We start from the raw sequence: 13,162 nt of genomic DNA on the forward strand, positions 1-13,162 counted from the left end.
CTGCCCTGAGGCCCTTTTCCGCCTGTGTGGAGCAGTATCAACGATGGCTGCTACAACATCCCGCCTCAGAGGACTGCAGCAGCGCTGGTGGCCTTCACCAGGTACCACAGGTGGCGTAGTCAATAGAACCACTCAACCCGTACGCCCGTACCACCTTCTTTTTTTAAGTGTGAAGGCCCTGGGCACAGACCGGGTCCAGGCCACGACTGCTCCCCCCCCAACATCTGACCCGGTTCCGAGTACCCCATTTCCCAGGGAGGGCTGTGAGCGTCACACATTATCAATATGATGTTGTGAACTTAATTAATCAAGACTGATATTTTGCATGCCAATTTTCAGCTGCTGTGCACCTCCACGAGAAATGTTACTCCAGTCAGGTAGTGACGTGCATTTATGTCATAATTTAGGCCACTTTTGTGATGGAAATTATGGTGAATTAGTCAACCGCGCTCGGCCACATCCCCTCCCAGCTAAGTTATACCCACTTTTCAACAAAACAATAGTTGCAAAAAAATTGTGACAATTCTGTTTTATGCCAAAATTCTGGAGGAAATTGACGAATTGGCCACTACGAGTTTCCATTGACGCCCAGCAGTGCAGAATAAAAGTTTGTGTATTAATAATGTCAGTTGTTTGGATCTTCTCTGTAGATCTTAACTATGGAGCTGATTTACAATCCACCTGCAGCACCATTTTTATCCATACATAAATCTCAGCCAGTCTTAAACAATTACTTGCCTGACTGCGAGCATTGAGTAATCGTACATATAGGCGTAGGCTTCTTGTTATCGGAAAAAAAAAGTGCTACAAACAGGGCAGCCTGTCAAGACCATGTAGCCCCAGGCGTATTTCCATGGAACGTTCAGCCTGCAGAAGAAAGACAATACCTGCAAAACATCCTACAATCATGACACTTGTCGTTCCTAAACCATTTTCCTATTACTAGAGCCAAGACAGGAAAGAAATAAATGTTGCAAGTTCTCAAAAATTCTACAATCTACTGTCTAAATTAAAGGGGTTATTCACCCCTTACTTTTAATTAACATATGGCACAAGAGTGCTATAATAAATAGAGTTCATCAAAACACACCACAAAAAAAAGATAGAAACAAATAACCAAAAACAAATGACAGAACAAAAAATACAATTTAAATGTATATAGGGGGTAAGTCTCTCCACATGGGTAATTGCAAATGTGGGGTTGCTCTTTTAAAATCCCTATTGAAAAAGTATATCATTCACAGTGTATATACAGTATCAAAAACGCAGCCCCACTCATTAAATGCACATGATCAATATTCATAGCCTATGGCTGAAATAGTCTTACCCTCTTAGAAGTGGGACACTCCCCCTGAGTATTACAGCGCAGCCCCCAACGCGCGTTTTGTTTTCTTTCTCAAGGGGTAGTAGGAAGTTGTAATGAATGCAGCATGTGGTTCAGCATTGTCTTGTTGAAATATGCAAGGCCGTCTCTGAAATAGACATGATTGGATGGAACATATGTTATTCTAACACCTCTATATAATACTCAACACTGGCTGTGCCTTTCTTGAGTAAGCTGCCCATGCCATAGGCACTAATGCAGCCCAATACCATCAGAGATGCGGAACTGTAAGCTGATAAGCTGGATGGTCCTTCTCCACTGGAGTCCTCAGGACAAGGTGTCTGCGGTTCCCATAAAGATACTCACATTTTGATTCACCTGACTGTAATGTGGCGCGGGGCGGTAACCGTGGGTGAGGTACTCGTCTCTTACACCCCGGAACGTTACATGAAAGTGGGGGTCCTGGCTGGGTGTGAGGACTTGTGCTATGGGGGCGCTATTTCCCTGTAGGCAGCATGATGCCAGTGACTTCGGTTCGCCAGGACCAGGTGTTGAGGACTTCAGTGAGGGAGACCACCAGTCAAAAATATTCCTTTTACTGAACGATAAATTTGTGCTGATTATGTACACGGGTACACAGCTTGATGAACGTTTCCTTCACAATACATTTTCACACACAGTCTCAGTTCCTTTCTATCAATTCGCTTGGCCTCTCTCTCCACTGGTTCTCCTGCCTTCACCACAACTCAGCTCAGTACTACAGTTCAGTTAGTGAGAGTCCTATTCTCAACCAGCAGATCTGCGTCCTATTCCCTCTCAAGGGAACTAGTTTGCTAATATTGCCGATACTTAGCCTCTCTGCTCCTGACGCCTTGGAACTCCCGCCAGGGGCACTCTTTTTTGTCTCATACTCTCTGTTACATCCTGGCCTGTTACCTCTCTGAGTTATAAACTCAGGACCATACTGTTAGGCATCCTGTCCCAGGACCTGTCTACAGTTGATCACTCTGACTTTCTCTCTCTCTTGACTCAGGATCACACTATCCTCTGAATCAGTCTCCACTCACATCAGGGACACCCAAGTCATATGGCTCTGCTGACTGGTCAGATCTTAGGTCAGCTTCTGTGGCAAGCTGGGCCTTATCTGATTTCCTGACAGGAAACTGTCTCTGTCCCTGAACTTTAGCCCCATCCACTCTGTTCTAGTCCCAGTTATTAACCCTTACTCTCCCTACTGTCGGGCAGAATACAACACCAACACTAATAACGCATATCTCAATTCACATTATACATCATTACAATACTCTTGTCTACAAGGGGGGGACATAGGTAGTATGTTCATCTCCTTACATGATCACAAAGCAATTTTTAATTTTGCTTCAGTCCATATTAAATAAGCTTTGGCCCAGAGCAGTCGGCAGCATTTCTGGATTGTGTTGATATATGGATTCTTCTTTGCATCTTCTGAATCTCTGACTCTTTTGATGATATTGTGCGCTGTAGATAGTGGGATATTCAAAGCCTTTGCAATTTTATGTTGGGGAACAGGTTTCTTAAATTGCGGCACAATTTTTAGATGTAGTTGTTCAGATTGGCGATCTCTGACCATCTTTGCATCTGAGAGACTCTGCCTCTCTAACATGCGCTTTTCATACAGTCATGTGACTTAATTGAAAAGTGACCGACCCTTTTCATTAGTACCACTTACTTTTCCAACCGTTTGTTAACCCTGTCCCAAATTTTTGGAGATGTGTTGCTGCTACCAATTTCTAAATCAGTTAGATATTTTTCACTTCATATGAAAAAAATATTTTTAACCTTCTGATCTGTGTTCTATATTCTGTTTGAATAAAATATGGCTATAAGAGATTTCCAAATCATTGCATTCTTGTTTCCTCCTCATTTTACACAGTGTCCCAACTTTTTTTGGAATTGTGGTTGTATATATGATCTGTCCATTATTTCATAGTGTCCTCACTTAACCTATACAGTGACTGATGTCCCTGTGCATCTTTTTTATTAGTCCAGGGTGTGATATGTATTCATTTTTAGGAGTTAAATGTTACGGGTACGGCAATGCATAACGAACATTTTGCTCTGTGCCTTAGGCTCTATGCTTTTTCTCTTCTACTATCATCCATAGAAGGTGCCATCTCCCCAGCTGTCATGTACTTTTATACTATAGCTATAGGCCCCCCTCAGTCGCCGAGGACTACAAATTTTTTACCTTGTGTTATTGCACCTCTACATGTATTACTAGATTCAGACAATTATATACTTTTCAATTCCAAATAATCAGAAACGTTTCTAAATTCATAAAAATCATTAGCATTTGTTCTTAAATTGTGATGTTTCCCCATTGGGTTGAAATTTGCTATTTATTCATTAACCACAGGCGTCCTGCGCCCCAGGCTGTATCCGAGCTCTTTATGTATTGTTTACAGGTATCTGTTCCATTCCTCAGGCGTTCATCTATTACATTCTGTTTTGAATATAATTCTCTGATTAAACTGAATGTAATAGATAAACGCCTGAGGAATGAAGTGATTAAGAGGTGATTAATTACTTTATTTTTTTTAGCATATATTTTCCATTGGTATTTGTAGAAGGCCAATTCACACATTACAAGAGAAGGAAGATTTCTTTGACTGATTTATCATTTCCATGCAAAGCATGAACTGTGTCCCAGAGAATCACCATGTGGCACAGACCTAAACTGCCTAACGGTAAATTTAGCTGAGAATTAATGTGTTTTCGATGGGCAAAGGGGAGAAAGCCGATACAAGAAATCTCTGACAGCTGCTTGTCACTCCTGGAATCAAAAGTATCAAGAGATTACATTTAAATTTCAACTGACATTCCGCTCTACTGATCTACATGTCTCACACTGGTAACGCCCCCTTTCATTTAAAATAAGCTCTGGAGGCGGAGTCTCAGGCAGATCTATGGCCGGCCAATAGATTTTTAACAGCTCATTTACATATTTAAAAAAAATGGATTTCTCTGAAATAAGACATCGGATTGCAGATATCAAGGTCTCATTTTCTTCAACTTCATATGACCTACATGCCCATATAAATGACTTAGGAGGGTTCACCCTACTGACAGATTCCATTTAAGTTGGTCATTTATCACTGACCGCCATGTTTCAGACGCTGACCGCATCGTTGACCGACAGGTTCCAGATGCTGAATACCAGGTGCTGATCACATCGCTGGCCACCAGGTACCAGGCTCTGACTGTATCACTGAGCGCCAGGTACCAGGCACTGACTGTATCACTGACCGCCAGGTACCAGGCACTGACTGTATCACTGAGCACCAGGTACCAGGCTCTGACTGTATCACTGAGCACCAGGTACCAGGCACTGACTGTATCACTGACCGCCAGGTACCAGGCTCTGACTGTATCACTGACCGCCAGGTACCAGGCTCTGACTGTATCACTGAGCACCAGGTACCAGGCTCTGACTGTATCACTGACCGCCAGGTACCAGGCACTGACTGTATCACTGACCGCCAGGTACCAGGCACTGACTGTATCACTGAGCACCAGGTACCAGGCTCTGACTGTATCACTGAGCACCAGGTACCAGGCACTGACTGTATCACTGACCGCCAGGTACCAGGCTCTGACTGTATCACTGACCGCCAGGTACCAGGCTCTGACTGTATCACTGAGCACCAGGTACCAGGCTCTGACTGTATCACTGAGCACCAGGTACCAGGCACTGACTGTATCACTGACCGCCAGGTACCAGGCTCTGACTGTATCACTGAGCACCAGGTACCAGGCTCTGACTGTATCACTGACCGCCAGGTACCAGGCACTGACTGTATCACTGACCGCCAGGTACCAGGCACTGACTGTATCACTGACCGCCAGGTACCAGGCTCTGACTGTATCACTGAGCACCAGGTACCAGGCTCTGACTGTATCACTGACCGCCAGGTACCAGGCACTGACTGTATCACTGACCGCCAGGTACCAGGCACTGACTGTATCACTGACCGCCAGGTACCAGACACTGACCGCCAGGTACCGGGCGCTGACCACCAGATACCAGACACTGACCGCCAGGTACCAGGCGCTGACCACCAGGTACCAGACACTGACTGCCAGGTACCAGGCGCTGACCACCAGGTACCAGACACTGACTGCCAGGTACCAGGCGCTGACTGTATCATTAACCGCCAGGTTCCAGACACTGACCGCATCACTGACCCACCATTGTGTATCACTGATCTTCATTTACAGTGTACATCAGATATATAGATCTGATGTATTTACAGACTAATACCTCCGACCTCTGGCTCCAATATTTCAGATTGTATAAGCATACAGTGGCATCCATGGCCTCAGATGGAGGCAAAAAGAACAGGGTAGGGTGAATGGGTGTATGGATACATACTGTATACTCAGGGAGCTTTACAGCATTTGTATCTTTAGTGCATGGATAAAGCCATGAGATGCTCCTTCACAGGTCTAGATAGAACGTTACTGGATAGAAATCAGCGATGACACAAAGGGGATGCATAGAAGGATTTATTTTTCTAGAATAATGAGGAGCAGATCGTCTTCTAGATCAAACAGGATTAGCTGAATTCTGTTTTTGTTAACCTTCTTTTCACTACCATACCTCCCACTTTTTCCTCTTTCATTGTAGCCTTGTGAACCTCTTCCCAGGCTAAGGCTTGGTTCACAACTGCACTCACCTTTACAGAAGAATGACAATGACGGCAGTGCCAAATCTGTCTCAAAAGAAACCCATTGGCCATAATGGGGTCCATTGAGTTTTGGTCATGTTGGGCATCATTATACTGCAAAAACAGCACCATTGCTTTTTTGGCCATCATATGATGATTACCTCCTTAGGTTGCTGTGCTGTCTGATGTTACTGAGATTGTCTGAGAGTAGGTCACATTTTGTTAAATTGGTCAGCTTTATGGTGTATATTTTTTAACAAAATATCAAAGCTTACAATAGATGTCTGCCTTCACACATAATTTTTTGTATTGCCTATTTGATTCCTAAATGAAAAATTCAGCGACTTTTTAAATGGTCTTCATTAAAAATGTTTCACAATTATCTTGCTGTGTAAACAGGCTTCCAATCACCCGATGAATGAGCAACCAAACACTCATTCATCAGGTGAAATAATTTTTTGTGCAGCACAAAAAGTAATCATTTTCACTGCCGAGAACCATGGCTGCCTATAAGAGGGCTCAGTCCAAATAGTTTACTTTGGTCTGCCTGTTTAAACAGGCACTCAAATGACCTCCAATCGGTAAAATGTTAGTAATCGTCAGATGTATCCTGCAACTTGTCGGTCGCTTAAATGAACCTTAAGAGAGAACAACAAAGAGAGGAAGGTGTTGTATACATCTCTACACTGTGGAGAGTGGTTAAAGCGTCTACGGTCTCGTGGAGGTGTGTCACCCTACCTGGATGCCACAAGTGTAATTAAAGCTGTGTCTGAGAGCAAGGGGGAGGTTCTCTGGTTAGGGGAACATTAGCATGCAATGCCTCCTGTCTCAGGCCAGTAGGGGGAGCAGGCTGCCCCTATAAAAGCTGGTACTGGGGACAGGGTTAGAGAGAACTGGATTGCTTGTCTCAGCTTTGAGACGTGTCCCAGAGTGGAGCAGGGACGGAAAGTTGATTGCACCTAAGAGGAAGTGTGGCAGTAGGAGAGAGCCACAAGCCAGAGACAAGAGGCGAAGAGAGCCTGTCTTGGCAGATAAAGACTTAACTTTACCAGACTTTGGTGTCTGAGGCTGGAAGGATTCCACATCCTCCAGCAGAGAACCAGTCCGCAAGGGACTGTACATTCCTTGGCCTAAGAAACCTGGAGGCCCTGCCACAACCGAAGGGACCAGTAAAGCCGTACAAGGCTGGGAGCAAAAAGGAACCCACGTCGCAGGTCATACAGGTGAGAAAGCACGGAAAGCTCGGAAACGTGGGCTGTTATCCTATCAGGAGGAGATAGTCAGAAGGAGCGCAGAAAGCACGGTAGGCCTACACCCTCACCCTGACCAGGGCCAATTTCCCCGTTGCTCTCAGACATCCAGGTCCCCTCCTAGCTGGGACTGTTTGTGGGTCAGTTTACCTGTTTAGTAAAGACCCTGGACTGCAACCTGTTGTCTGTGTGCTCCTTGCTCCTCCAGCACTACCATCACTCCCACCATCCACTATACTGCCCTGGGGCCGCACTCTTCCCGTGGGGAGTCACACTACCATAGCTGCACACCTCATCAGCTCCAGCGGTCTGCATGCAGCGGCGGTTCCTAATAACCGCAATCCACGGGTGGCGTAGTCGGACATAATCAATATAACGGACTACCACTGGCCTGACCACCCTGTTGCCACTACTACTCCCATCGCTCCCTATTGCCCGGATCCGAGTGCCCCACGGCCCAGGGGGCGAGTCAGCTTTGGCGTAGTCAGCAGGATTTCGTGCCCGCAACCACCGGGTACTGCGTGCCTGAAAAAGACTTTTGTAACTTACCTGTGGCGAAGTTTCCCGCCGTCCGGAGTCGTTTCCCGCCATCCGGAGCCGATTCCCGCCATCAGACGCCATCTTGGACCGTTTCCCGCCGTCTTCTGCCGGCTTCCCGCCATCGGACGCCATCTTCAGGACGCCGCGCGGGAAGAAGAGGGGCGTGGACGTCAAAACCGCGCGAGATCCGAAGCTCCGCCCCACGCACCTACGCTGCGCAAGGTCCTGGAAGGGAGAGAGAGCGACGCTGACGTCATCAGGACGCGACGCCAGGTCCTCATCCATAGCAGGAGCAGCGGAGCCGCGGCCTACAGAAGAGGATCGTCGGAAGGTAGGCCACGGTCCACTAGGGGGTGGAAAGATGTCGGACACAGAGGCGCCCACTACCACCAACGCAGCTGCAGCAGCGGTGATGCCCTTTTCCCTGCCCTACATCCCTGGAGCGGCCTGGCTGCCCAAATACTCAGGGGAGCCCCATGCCCTAACTGACTTCAAGGAAAGGCTATACAGTTTGTTCCAGGTTTACCCCCTGACAGAGGAACAGAAGGTCAGCATATTAACAGGGCAGTTAACTGGCGCAGCCCAGCAGGAGGTAAAATCATAGCCCACTGAGGAGAAAAGGACTGTGAAGGACATTCTGGCCCGGCTGCGGGGTACCTTTGACACACGTACCTCCGCTGAAATTAAAATGAGGTTCTATGGATGTAAGCAGCGGGCACAGGACAGCATCAGAGACTATGCCCTAAATCTGCAGGAAGCCTTGAGGGCTATTCAACAAACTGACCCTGGCAGTGTGCAAGAAACCGATAAGCTGCTAACAGAACAATTCATAGAAGGTCTGCTGTCCAGTGCCCACAGGGCTCAGCTGCGCCTCATGTTCTTTCAGAACCCCGACCTGACCTTTGCCCAATTTAAGGACAGGGCCATAAGGGTGCTCCGTGAATCTGCAACCAGTGGCGCTATAAACCCCCGGCGCCCTGCTATCACCTACCACCAGGAGGCGGCGCCCTCCTCTATGGACTCCGTGGAGGCTGATGCACAGGCCCTGAACCAAGCCCCGTCGAAAGGCCTGCACCACCAAGTCCAGGAGCTGACCAGGAGCGTCGCGGCGTTGACCAGGACCGTCCAGGCGTTGCAAGTGGACCCGTCAAGACCCATCGAGCTGGCTTCAAGTCCGGAGGATGTCCCGTGGCGTCGACAGAGGAGGATCCCGTCGTTCCGAGGGAGGCCCACAGACCGCTACGCAGAGGATGGACAGCCCATTTGCCGTCGATGCAACCAGCCCGGACACATTTCCAGGTACTGTAATTTAAACGGGTCCAACCTGGGGCAGAGGGCCGACCCCCAGGCATAAGATCACCAGGCCCTTATAATTGGCGTGATAAGTACGTTGGGGGGCGCCCGGTTTTACCCATGGTGCTGGACGGTATCCCCATGAGTGCCTTGTTGGATACTGGGTCGCAAGTAACCACTATCCCTTATGTACTTTTTAAGCAGTATTGGACTGATGCTGATATCACACGGTATCCAGACAGTAACTTGAGCATCATCGCCAGTAATGGCTTACCCGTGCCGCAGATGGGGTTCAAGGAGATGACCATTAAAATTGGTAAAGTTGAACTGCCGGCACAGGGAGTGATTATTGTGGACATTGACTGTCGTGAAAGTCACCCTAAAATAACTGTGGGTACTAACGTAATTGAAAATGGTCTTTCAGAAGTAATTGTAATTCTACAACAGGTGGCGGTGAATGCTAGTTCCAGCCAACAGAGAGTCCTCAACAAGGAGATAAAAGCCCTGATGAGACGGCAGCAGGTAGAACTGTCTGGTGGTGAGATCGGTAGCGTAAGACTCAGTGATCCATTCCCCATTTCCATGCCTCCCAAAAGTGAAATGATGATCTGGTGTCGGACTGCAATCGGGTTGAGAGGTAGAGACTACCAAGCCATGGTAGAACCCGTGTACTCAGAGAGCAGGCCCACCATTTTGACAGCCCGGGGGGTGGTTGATGTCCGTCATGGGAGGGTGCCCGTCCGCATCCTCAACATTGGGGAGAGGGAAGTACACTTACCCAGGTACGCTACACTCGCCAAACTGTTTGTTGTCGAACACCAAGCTATCAGGGCCGTGGAACCCTTGCCTCCATCTCCTCAGGCGGAGGGTAATGGCTCCCAGAAACAAAAGGAGGACTGGTGCCAGAAACTCCACGTGGGTGCTGACTCCACTCCCCTGCACCAAAAACAAGGAGTCTACCGGGTGGTACAGGAGTACGAGAGAGTCTTTAGTAAGCACCCGCTAGACTTCGGCAGAGTAAAAGGGATAGAACACCACATCCCCACAGGGAGCCACCCACCAATAAAAGAGAGGCACAGACCTGTACCCCCTGCACATTATCAGAACGCCAAGGGTATGCTAAGGGAGATGAAAGAAGCTGGGGTCATTAGAGACAGCTGTAGCCCCTGGGCAGCCCCCTTGGTTCTGGTCAAAAAGAAAGACGGCACCATGAGAATGTGCGTGGACTATAGACAAATCAACCGTATCACCCACAAAGACGCATATCCGCTGCCTAGAATAGAAGAGTCTATAGCCGCACTAAAATCTGCTAACTTCTTTTCTACTTTGGACCTTACTAGCGGGTACTGGCAGGTTCCTGTGGCAGAGGCTGACAAGGAGAAGACCGCCTTCACCACCCCGATGGGACTGAGCGAATTCAACTGTATGCCTTTCGGGCTCTGCAACGCACCAGGGACCTTCCAGCGGCTGATGGAATGCTGTCTAGGGCACCGAAACTTCGAGACGGTCCTCCTTTACCTGGACGACGTGATCGTCTATTCGAAAACCTACGAGGACCACCTAAAGCACCTGGCCGAGGTGTTCGAAGCCCTGGCAGGCTATGGCCTGAAGGTAAAACCATCGAAGTGTCACCTGCTGAAACCAAAGGTCCAGTACCTAGGGCACGTGGTAAGCGCGGAAGGAGTGGCCCCCGACCCTGACAAGGTCACGGCAATCAAGAGCTGGCCAAGCCCCTCGAACATCAAATGGGTGAGACAGTTTCTCGGGTTGGTAGGCTACTACCGAAGGTTCATCCCCGGGTTCACTAAGATGGCAGCTCCTATGCAGGACCTCCTGATCGGACAGTCCAAGTCCAGAAGTCAAAAGCCACCCTTCAAGTGCGATAAACCGGAAGAGGAGTCCTTCCGCCAGCTAAAGTTGGCCCTCACTGGGGATGAGATCCTGGCCTACCCTGATTATGGCCAGCCTTTCATTCTCCACACAGATGCCAGTAATGTGGGACTGGGAGCCGTACTGTCCCAAAACCAACAGGGCAGAGAAAGGGTGATCGCATACGCCAGCCGGAAGCTGAGGCCCACCGAAAGGAACCCGGAGAATTACAGCTCCTTCAAGCTAGAATTCTTGGCGGTGGTGTGGGCCGTGACGGAACGCTTCAAGCATTACCTGGCCTCCGCAAAGTTCACCGTGTACACGGACAACAACCCGTTGACACACCTGGACAATGCAAGACTGGGTGCCCTGGAACAGCGGTGGATGGCCAGTCTCTCCAACTATGACTTCCTGATCAAGTACCGGGCAGGCAAAACCAACGCCAACGCGGACGCCCTATCAAGAATGCCTCACTTACCTGAAGGTGACGAAGACCCAGAAGAGCTGGAAGAGGTAGAACTCCCCGCGTTTCACCGGTATGGAGCCGCTCAACACTCTCACCGCGTGAAGGAGGAGGATCTAACAACTGTGATGATGAATCCCCTACCTCACCACAGCTGGGCCGAGACCCAAGATAGTGACCCTGCAGTCCGCCTGGTGAAAGATCTGCTGACCCGGGAAGACGCCCGCCTAGATCCAGATGCCCCAGATGAAGCCAAGCAGCTATGGAAGGAGAAGAGCAAGCTGTTCCTCTACGAAGGCAAGTTGTGCAGAAGGATTGTCAACCACCGGACGCACGAGCTGACCTGGCAAGTCGTGGTCCCAAGGCGAGATGCAGCTATGGTCCTGGGAGCTTACCATGACAGAGCAGGACACTTCGGTTGGAAGAAACTGGAGTTCCTACTAAGAGGAAGGTTCTTTTGGGTCGGCATGAGAGGAGCTGTGGAAAAATGGTGCAGAGACTGTGGCCCTTGTCACCTAAGGAGGAAGGACCGTACCAGCCAGAAGACACCCTTGAGGCCCATCGTCACCACGCAGCCTCTTGAGCTGGTAGCTCTGGACCACGTCAAATTGGCTCCAAGCCGGTCCGGATACATCTACGCCCTGACAATCGTGGACCACTATTCCCGTTTTCTAGTGGTGGTCCCGGTAAAGGACTTGACAGCCCAAACAGCGGCCCGAGCCTTCCAGCAATACTTCTGCCGTCCACACGGGTATCCGGAACAGGTCCTGACAGACCAGGGTCCAGCGTTTGAAGCTGAAATCTTCCAGGAGTTCTGCAACCTCTATGGCTGTAAGAAGATTCGGACAACGCCTTACCACCCCCAAACCAACGGGATGTGTGAGAAGATGAACAATATAGTCATTGATCTCCTGAAGACGTTGCCCCTGGAGGAACGCAGCCTGTGGCCAGAAAAACTGCCGGACCTGGTAGACATGTACAACAATATCCCGGTGAATGCTACAAACTGCACCCCGGCTTACCTGATGCGAGCTAGACCAGGTAAGCTGCCCGTAGACCTGGAGATGGGAGTCCTAATACCTGAGGACACCTCCCCGGATGCGGACTGGGATACGGAAAGGCAACTGCAGTACAAGAAGGTACAGGAGAGTGTGGAGAAGAGCCTGGCCCAGGTGAGAGAGAAGCAAGAAAGACTCTTCAATCAACACGCCCCTGCTAGTCCCCTAGAACCTGGTGAGCAAGTCCTAAAGCGAAAAAGAAGGCTACATAAGTTGGACGACCAGTGGGAAAGGGAACCCTACACCGTACTGCAGTCTGATCATGACAACCCGAAGGTGTGCGTGATCACCAAGGACGGAGGAGAAACCACTAGTGTCGTCTCCAGAGACCACCTCAAAAGGTGCCCCGAGCAACTCCGTAGTGCAGAAGAGGATCAGAGTGACCTTGAACCCGCAGAGGACAAGGAAGAAATGATCAGCACCGTTCTCGGAGAGTTCCCTCAGTCCTGGACTCGCATAAATGATGCTATAGTGGTACCCGTCCTGCATTTCCTGCAACCGGCACAGCAACAACCAACACCAGAGCCGGAAGGTGAAGAGGAGCAAGCGGTTCCAGAGGCAGAAGAGCCTGTTCCAGCAGCCCAGGAGAGTCAACCCTCTGCTGACAGTGAGCCTGCCATGCCTGCGGTAAGCCAAAGGACCCGCAGACAGCTGCCTGC

General features: G+C 49.3%; 1 long non-coding RNA gene across 2 annotated transcripts in view; it reads left to right on the forward strand.

Annotated features, from left to right (window-relative positions):
* LOC141172554 (uncharacterized) overlaps positions 1-13,162 on the forward strand; it is a 55,827-nt gene that overhangs the window by 41,513 nt on the left and 1,152 nt on the right. The window lies entirely within an intron of this gene.

The sequence above is a fragment of the Phyllobates terribilis genome, unplaced genomic scaffold (assembly GCF_046119375.1).
Source record: "Phyllobates terribilis strain yellow unplaced genomic scaffold, ASM4611937v1 Scaffold_12__6_contigs__length_324123572, whole genome shotgun sequence".
Lineage (NCBI taxonomy): Eukaryota > Metazoa > Chordata > Amphibia > Anura > Dendrobatidae > Phyllobates > Phyllobates terribilis.